Genomic DNA, 10,468 nt, shown 5'->3' with positions numbered 1-10,468 from the left:
TGTATAAGAGACAGCCCCTTAAGTCTCACAGATGTCACCACAGCATTTCCAGGTAAAATTATTGCTGCCATCATGTATTGCATTCTATATCAGCTTGACTATAAATCTGTATAACATTTATCATATTCCATTATATTTAGTATTTAAATTTACTTACTTCCTCCACCATATCTGTATATGTCGATGTAATCATATGGATCAGTTAAGTCAGACTGGGAGAAATGGCAAAGAATCCTCTGAGGAAAGCACTGAAAACTAGGTCTACAAAGGGATCCAACAAAAATACATGCCTGACCAGCACAGTGCAGCAGAGGTGAAAAATACTGAGCTAGCATAGCCATGCCTGGAAATACTAGCCATATCAGTGCATTATATCTTCAGTCTTCATGTTGTACTAAGACAGGTATAATGCTTGCAGTATGACAGCTCACATGGCACTGGGAGCCCAGAGGTGGATCAGAGGCCACAGTATTATCCTGCATCACTGAATATAGATAGGCCCAAAGAGGGGATGAGGTCCCAGCTGCCATCCTCCAAATTGTTCTCTGCCTAACACCAATTTCCCATTAAAAAGTTCCTAAAATTTTACTTGTATACACAGACAGAAGCATCTTAGCCTCAATAGTTTTGAAGTTCATGGAGATTCTTCATGGAGATCCACAGCCTGGTCAAGAAAGGAGAAGAAGGAGGCAATGTCTTGTTCAGCCTTTTAGTTTCTAGCTCAGTGGTTAGCACACGTGAGAATTCCCACATGGGAGATATCTGGACTAGGAAAGTTTAACTTTCCAGCTTGCTGCCCACTGGTCAAATTCTCAGCCTTGATTTAGGGGCCCTGTCCTTAAACTGCTTGGGGACATAGTTTGAATGATAACCGTGGCAGCTGGTAGGCTAAATGATGAGTTCCCTGTGTTATCCAGTAGTAAATGAAGACAAGATGTTACATGCTTGTTCCTCAGTGGGTGTTTACTCAGAGAGACTGTCTCCGCTCAGGATGCATCCTCCTCAGCACTGGGTGTTTGAAGAAGGCCAGACCCTTGAGCCAGAGAGATTCTGTAGATAGAAAATTGGGCTAGGGCTTCTACAAGGCAAAATATATCACTGCTATTATAAAGATCTCAGCTTAATCTTTTCAGTGATTTATATACTGCTAGTGTGTAAACCTTTTTGCCCCTATATGAACTGTAAATGCTAGCCACATTTTTTTTTCAGATATGACAGTCTCAGGCAGTAGGTTATTTTTTCTCCATTAGAACACATGCCATTAAATCCATTATCCTTTCTAGTTTCTCTGTCAGTGCAATCTCTCTTTCTTTTGCTACAGTTAATGACACTATTAATTAATCGTATCCTTAATTCATACCTCATATATTTTTTAAAGTAAATGTAGAGCTTGTAAAGAGTTGGACTGACAGATTTTGAGATCAAAGGGACAGATCATGAGACATACATGGTCATTTAATTACTATTTATGTACCCAACTTCCAGTGATTTCTGTAGTAGTTAGGTGCCAAAATATCTTTGAAGATTGGTGCAAAGTTTAGATTCACATGTTAGCTGTAATGCCAAGTTCCCATCACTAGATTAATTTTGAGGGCGACTGCATCTAAAGGTGTTAGGACATAGTGCAGTCCCTCATAGTCCATTCAGTCACCAACCTTGCTTCAGGGATGTGATTGTAACTCCACTTGTGAGCATAGCTTTGTGATAGAACAAATGTTTCTACCCAGTTGGTGGTTGAGCAGTGAGTTCCACCAACACATCATACACAGGTGGAAAGAGCTACTTTCTCCTTTCAAAACTCTCACCCAGTGTTCAGGGATAAAGATCAGAATTTTCCATCTGTGATTAATTTTGTGTTCAAAATGATGAGGAGGCGGGAGAGCTTTAGCAATTTATAGAGGACACTTAGCTCAGTCTGCATCTTGTCTTCTCACATTATTTCCTGTGGATAGGAAAGAGCATTCATTCTGCTGAAAGTGGTTGCGTTTTTTAAAATACAGTGGCTGAAGCAGCAATAATTTGTATGTTGGACTGCAGCACTGTAATTTTTTCCGTTCCATAGGGTGGCATGCAGTGGCGTGCCACTTGTCCCTACACAGCACAGCATGCCAGGGTGCACTCGCCTTTAAGCCTATAAGCAGTTGCAGTGAAGTCAGCCATGACTCTAAAGTTAAGCATTGCTTAAGTGCTCTGTTGGATCGGGTCAGAGTGCTAAGCATTTATTCAGATTGTATCTCAAATGTCTTAGCAGCCTGAAGAGCTCTATCTCATGCCCTGAGGGTGGCTGCTTACTCTTACAAACTAGGTTACATTAGTGAGTGATACCCAGATACTCCTAATTTCTGTATGAACCGGGCTAATAGGACCCCTGCTATCTTTTCTCAAGTTTTCTTACTTATACAACAGAGTTTGATCAAACTCCAAAGTAGGCTTCTTACGTTCTTTAGCAAAACTTTTCTTCAAATAATACTGTAATGTTTTGTATTGTGTCATAATATTGCACTGTAATATTATTCATATAAAGAAGCAAAATGCCTAATGCATTAATAATTCCAATGGAGCAGCAGTTTTAGTGGAGGCTGAGCTGCCTTTATTCCACAGAAAAAGAAGGAGAAAGAAACTCCCTTCCAGTTACTGGGTGATGTAGCCCTACAGACATGCTGGAGAAGGCACTCTGCTGCTCCCTTCTTAGATTAGGGGTCATCTGCACCACTTAGCCTCATTACCACTGAGGACATGAGTCACGTGGGACTGACCAAGCACTCTCAGTTGTATTCCTCATCATCTGAAATGAAAGAATATTAAAGGAGCTTGACACCCTACTTCAAAGGTCAACAAATAACTCTCAGTGTCTCCATATATAAAGCAAATGACAGTGGACAATGGGCACAGCTTTGTCTCCTGTGCTGGTTGTAGTTTAAAGCAAAGTGACAGGAAATAATGAGGTTTAAATTGGTGAATTGGTTTGTGTGTACTGGGGATTAACCTGTAATACACATTGCACCCAAATTACAGAACTTCAGAGAGGAGCAGCTTTAAAGCATTGTAGCACACGCTCTGACTGCAGTGATACCTCATTTACAGAAATACTGGCATTCTTCATTACGGTCCCACAGACACATGTCATAAACTCAGATTAAAATCTTAAACTACCCTGCAATAAAATTGAGTGGTATTAGAAAATGAACACTGCTGAAAACTGATTTTAGTAAGGTTAGCTGTAAAGAAAGTGAAACGCATCAGCTAAGATCTGGTCCAAATGTTACATTTTTTTAATAATACTTCAGCATCGGTATTTATGAATTAAATAAAGTGCAAAGAGGCAAAGGATGACTCATGCATTTGTGCTTTTTAAACGAAAGAATGGGATGAAATAACTGTGCTGCTTACATCCTTCCACACACTTGCTGTAACAATCCAGATGTAGATTGCACAGAGAAAATGAGTGGCAGCATAGAGACCTTTGTGTCACCATATGTCTCCCTGTGACATGAGGAACTACCGTGGAGTTGCTAACATGTTCAGAGGTCACAAACAGTAGGTAGTGAGTTCAGCAGCAGTGAGTAACTGAAATGACAGGATGCTCTGCATCCTTCTTAATCTGCTGATGTTCTCTCTTGCCCTTTCTAGTTATTTTAGTAGGTGCTTTTTTTCTTTTTTTGCCCCAGGAAACTCAAGTCTAAGCTCACATGAAACAGGGCTAGCAGTGTGACAACACAAGTGGTGTAAGCTTGATGGGTTGAAGGATTCTCAGGCACAGGATTCAATATAAATTAAGCTGTAAATAAATAAGGATTCTTACCCTGGGAAAGATAAGATTTAGGTGAGAGGGAGGACAGAGCAATGCAATTCATAGTTATTACACTAAAGAACCTTTATTGCCAGCAAATTATATTATTAGGGTTGAAGACAGTAATTTGAGCAAATAGTTCCATTCACATGCTTTATTTGAAGTAAGCCACATGAATCTATTTAGTGTGCTGATGAAGGCATATTCTTTGGGTCTAAGTTCTCACTGCTTTGGCTTTTTTTGGCCCTTTAATGTCTTCATTCACTGCCTCTACTCCCCCACACCAGGCAGAACATGAAGATGACATCTGACATAGCATGGTCATTTCCAAGCATTTAGAATCTGAAAAGAATACTCAAAATACCAGAAAGATTGACTTGTATAAAAAAAAAATAAATCAATAAGCGGAATTATTTCCAAATCAATTTAATATTCTTTCTTATTTTTCTGAGTGTAAATTTCATTGTTTGAAGAGATTAACCATGATGCCTTAAAGCTTTCTCTGACCATGACAAAAGAAAGATTCCTTTTCACATACTCGTATACCTCCAGAAGCTAAGGCATTGCAAAAGGCACTAATGCTGTGTTAGTTCTTTGGCTGTCTGCCCTTCTGTGCTCATCAAGCCTTCTTGAATCTATCCTTTCTAACAGGGTACCCTTGAGACTAACAACACTTTATTTTTAAAGTTGTTTTTTTTTTCTCACTATTACCCCTATCTTCAAAGTGTAAATTTCTGCTTAAGCAGGTGTTTCCTTCTGTAAGTCAAAACCTGAAAGCTCCAACAGTGCCTTCCTCATGACCAGGGAGACGTGGATTCCTCTCCTGCCCTCCAGAAAGACACTATCCCTATTCCCAAATTTTCTGTTGGTTAATGAGCAGCACCTCAGTCTGTCAATATCTGAAGAGGCACAATGTCACAGCGATGGAATAGCTGCCTCTATGTATTTAATCACACGATGCAATTTTAATCAACCTGAAAAAAAAACCCACATTAAAATAGAGGACAGATCATGCTACAGTTAAATTGTGGTTTTGCTGTTGAGATAAAAAATGGATATTAATGTTCATGTTGTAAAAGAAAAGTGTACTTCACAGTACATAAATGAAATATATAAAGTTTGTTATTTTATAATACATTTGTCTGCATATTTTAGACTATTGTTCTGTTTTATTACATTTCTGATCAAGACTAATGCTCATTAAAAAATCTAATATGACAATGAAAAATTTTATATGGAAAATTCTTGTCCTCTATTACAATTGCTATCTGCTCCACTTTTTGGAAACCACAGCAAATTAGTCTTGGTCCATGGTAATCTTAATTATATCTTGGAATAGATGATGTTGGAAATACATTGAATAAACTCTTTTGGTGAGATTGCCTTTGCCTCTTAATGCAAAATCTCTATGTTCATATGCTTGCATTATTTAAATTACAAAAGGCAGGCATCTGAAAAATGGGATGCTTTGTTGGGCAGTCATATTCATAAAAATTCATTCAGTTGGGGGGGGGGTGTGTGTGTCAAAAAAACAGAGGATGCAGAAACTGCTTGCTGATCAAAATGTAACATAAGCTTCACCATTTCATTTAAACAGCTAAATGCATAGACTAAAAAATAAAGTTTTATATGATCTCAGAACTGTGTCTCTATGAATTTGACAAGCTTTTAGCTAAATAGTAGTTGTAACCCAATCTATTTAGTTGTTTTATTTCAAAAAGACAGGAAATAGGGGCCATTCTAATAGGTGACACAAGCACTCTGCAGATTGAGTAGCTGATGTGAGGATGACAGATGAGAACATCACCAGCGCCAATGCTTTTCTTTTTTTTTTTTTCCAAAGTTGTATCAAATTGAAATGTTTGCTATGTAAAGAATGAAAAACTTGACCAAATTTTTATCTCATCTCAGTTGGCCTGTGAGAAGTATGAAATAAAACATGATTTAGCATAATGGATGAGCTGCTACCATGATCACTTTGCAAGGTGACTCTGACTGCTGGCATCGCAGCATCAACTGGATGCTCACTGTCTTGCAGTGTTCCCAGCATGGAGAGCTACTTCGGGAAAAGTGGTCAGGACATGTGACAGTAAGCACTGCCGTAGGCTACAAGAAGGATCCCATTTCACTCCCATGGCTTTACTGCCCATTGATAAGTAATGTGTTTAAATAACACTTAGAGGAAGGGTCTTGGAGCAGTAATGGAGAATGTGCCAGACCTCCCTGCACAGCAACCCTGTGAAGAGCCAACAAGCTGTCTGTGGGCACCTGAGGGCATGCTAAGGTACTGGGATATGGTTCATGAACTGTTCAAGAAAAACTCCTTCTTCCTTTCACTAAATTCCGTTAAAAAACTGTAGTACACCTTAGTCTAAACTCTATTAAAATATTTTTCTCTAACCAGTCACTATCTCCTTTAACTTCTTAAGGTAATTTCGTTTCTAGAAACACATCTTCCTGTGAAATCTTTGTCATTATGTTTCCTTGAAAACATTCAGAATTCTAAAATTGAAACAGCAACTGCTGTCTGTTCAGTCAACCTACTAAGAAACTGGCAGAGAAGATTATATGGGAGGCCAAACCCCACAAAGCCACTGCATCTAATCAGACACATGAGGTTCTCGACTGTTCAGCTCTTTGCTACAATCAGTCTCAAAGAGTGGATCATACTCATCGAGTATGGATTTCTAGGCTTTCTTCTCGATTCTCAGAGCACAGTGTCTAAACTTCATATGAAACTACCCCTTAATCAGATTGACTAAAAGAAAATCTTCCAACGCTTGCTGCTGTTCACCTGGTGGAACACACTTCATCATGTTGGACATCAGTGACTTTCACACTGCAAAAGGAAAAAGTGATGTCAGGCCCAAAATCATGGCATAATTAAGAGCTCTGTGATGGTGCAAGGCCATATTGCCATGATGTGACCTGGACCAGCCGTCATATCAGGCAGTGTTAGTGAGGAGGTGACAACCCTCTCAGGACCACCAGTAAATCTAGTGTTGATGTGGCATCTTTGACTGACAGTTGACTAAAATTAACTACCAGATAATGTCAGTAGCAATCGTAGCCCCACAACAATATTAGGGAATAAAGATCACTGTCATAAGAACATTTTGTAGGCATAACATGCTTGCTCCCCCACCTTGATGAGATTTTTCCCATCCTGTTTAGAGGCTATTTAGATATGCTGGTATTCAAAGAGAATGATTTGCCTCTTTCCATCTTGTGATAGAAAATGGAAGTTCTCTTTCACTGTGTAAGTCTTTATATTTAATTTCTGTCTTTAAGTTTCTTACCCTTTAATAGAAATATTTATCATTTTGATTAGAAAATTTTTATTGAAGAAATTTTTAAAAAAATATTTCCTGCAGATCAGCACCTTTACTCCCCTCTGTAATCAAATTTAGATTTTGACTTCCTAGAGGGCTGTTTATTTACATGTAGATTTTACAATTAATGACAATATTGGGACTCCCCACAAGACAGTAAGGAACGAGAAGGAAGCAATGACTGATGCGAGCAGCCTTGATGACAATTATGTTCTCTTTCTTTTTATATTACAAAAAAAACCAAAACAAAACAGAAGAGTGGGAAACTACATTGTTAATACAATGACTTTAAATTTGAGGGTAAATAATTTTTTTTCATTTCTTGATTTTCCCTAGGGAGAATAAAAAGAAAGAAGAAAGCTAATGGCTGTATATCAGGACAACATGAAAAATGAAGATATTTGTAAACCAGTACAGAAGATTTATGAAAGACTTACTGTAAAATATGGAACTAAACATTTGCTTACTATATACTTTAGTATAAGTAATACAAATATTGGAGGTGCACAACTACAAACAGTTTGTTGGAAAGACAAAAAATTTTAGTCAAGTCAAAGACTGACAGACGTCCTTAAGGTGAAAACGTAACTTCCAAGTATACAAATATTAACCAAGAGCTATTATAGATTTTCTTATATTCTGAGAATGATAAATTTTCTGTCGCAGAAGGTTCCTGGAGTTCAGTAAATACCTTCACTCACATTCAGAATTCCTTAGTTGGGAGGAATTTTGTAGAGTGGTTAGAACTCAAAGTTAATACATATATTTCTCTCCATAAAAATATAGGCTCCTGGTTAGCCTATTGGAGCTGTTTGCAAAGCTGATTTATGTAAATCCTTAATGAAGAGTCTGTCAGCACATCATAGCATTAAAGATGTAGGGGGTTTTCCATGTTTTCTCCATTGTAGGCTGAAAAAATATCTCTTCTGTTCCCTAAAATCATAAACTTCCATCACCCAAGTCAGCATTCACAAGTAAAGGGCAGAGGAATCTTTCTAGAATAATGAACCACAGACGCAAAAGTTCCTCAGAGGGACCTGAAGATCTCTAGCATTCAGAAGTTTCTTCTTCTTTCCATGGCAGGTCTCCCCTGCAGCTCTGCACTCCAGAGTAGAGCACGTGTGAGCAAAACCCCTGTGATCTTACCCCTGTCTTTGGCACTGATGAGGCCGCACCTTAATTCCTGTGTTCAGTTTTGGGCCCCTCACTACAAAAAGGACATTGAGTGACTCGAGCATGTCCAGAAAAGGGCAACGAAGCTGGTGCAGGGTCTGGAGCACAGGTCATACGGGGAGCGGCTGAGGGAACTGGGGGTGTTTAGTCTGGAGAAGAGGAGGCTGAGGGGAGACCTCATCGCCCTCTACAGCTCCCTGAAAGGAGGGTGCAGAGAGCTGGGGATGAGCCTCTTTAACCAAGTTATAAGTGATAGGACAAGAGGGAATGGCCTCAAGTTGCTCCAGGGAAGGTTTAGACTGGATATTAGGAAACATTTCTTTACAGAACAGGTTGTTATGTGTTGGAATGGGCTGCCCAGGGAGGTGGTGGAATCCCCATCCCTGGAGGTGTTTTAAGAGTAGCACTTAGGGATCTGGTGTAGTTGGGAACTGTCAGTGTTAGGTGAATGTTTAGACTGGATGATCTTCAAGGTCTTTTCCAACCTAGATGATTCTGTGATGCTGTGAAAAGCAAACAGCCCAATTAATTGTGTTATTACCACCACCCAATCCAAAAAAAACCCCAAACACCTCTATTCAAAATCTACTCAAAGGAAACATACAATTGAACATACTTCCCAAAGCTGAGGAGATACTGGTTATCAAAAAAACCCACGTATCTTAAAGACTCCTTCTAAAGTTTTCAAAGTCTTTATCTACAAAATAAATAACTGCTTGGTTGCAACTAAATTAGAGAAAATAACAATGCACTAGAGCAATGAAAGGGAGTGATTTGTTAAGTTATCCCTGTCCAGGAAAAAAAAAAAAAAAAGGCTGTTGAACATATGCTTCATTTTAAACACAGATGGAATTAGGCATGTGCTTCAGTTCTTTTCTGAGTCAGAAGTAAAAATTGAAAACCATATCTGTGTAATACTTTGCCATGTTACTGTAGAATCAACTAAAATGTTGCCATCATATTCTTTCATACGATTTCAATATCCTGCTTGAGCAGGGGGTTTGGATAAGATGACCTCCAGAGGTCCTTTCCAACCTCAGCCATTCTGTGATGCTGTGAATATTGTAAAGATGAAAGCATGTTACAGTTTTACACTTATTCATAACATAAGCAATATAAAGCATTGTCATTGTTTATGTAAATAAGTAAAAAAAATTTACCAAAAGGCAACTGTGTCATTTGGATCATTCATTTTTCTTTATTGAGCTTTGATGAAAAACAGTCCATTTGAAATATTTCCAGCAACCATTTGAATTCCAAACGCTCAACACAAAAACTTGGTATCAGAGTTCAAACATATAAAGTTACATCTCATTATAATTTAATATTTAACAAAGTTAATCATTTCTGATTTTTCATAATTAACTTTACAAAAATAATGTTACATTTATAAAATAAATCAGCTTTTCCCAATAAATTACAGCAGTGTTCTTATTCAAAAATGTAATATATTGTACAAAATAGATAAGTTTTTGTCAGATAAAATACTAAACTGTATTTTTCATCTAGTACATGTTGGCAGTGTGTGAAAATATTTTATTGTACACTTGATATCTGAAGTACAGTGTGAAAAGTAAACCCATTAAACTACTATGCACATTGCTTATATAAGGCAAGGGTGGCCAACTTGGGGACTACTTTTTATTTCCAGTTAAATGTTTCTAGACAGACCAATATTGGCATGTTTATGCAACTGACATAACTAATCTGACCCAGTGAAGTCATGCAGATCCAACTTGAGCCCAACACTTTCTCTGACAAGTACACAAAAGTGACCACCATCAGTCAACTTTTGGGCTGTTCAGTATCTCTCACACATGCTTGGTGATTCCCCACAAAGCACTGGTGGCCAACTTGTAAAAACAGCACAGTACAGATTACCCTACAGTTAATGGCAAAACTTCAGTACTTTATTCTGTCATAAAACCTCATATTAAAAGGGACTTGTAAAAAGAGCAATGTATTGATAAAAAATAAACAGTAAACAGCAAAAACACTCTAAAAAGCAAAAGGTAAACATTAAGAGCTACTGTTTGCAGACTTTACAAAAGCAACTACTTTCAAATAACACAAAGAAACACAGCATCTACCTGATGTTAAGTGTATTCTCATTAAAGCCTTTTGAATGTTCAGGTCAGCTCAGAATTCACTGTTGCACTTCCTGTGTTCCATT

This window comes from Athene cunicularia (assembly GCF_003259725.1).
Source record: "Athene cunicularia isolate RWA chromosome 2 unlocalized genomic scaffold, athCun1 chr2_part1, whole genome shotgun sequence".
NCBI lineage: Eukaryota > Metazoa > Chordata > Aves > Strigiformes > Strigidae > Athene > Athene cunicularia.
This window is presented reverse-complemented; position numbering follows the sequence as displayed.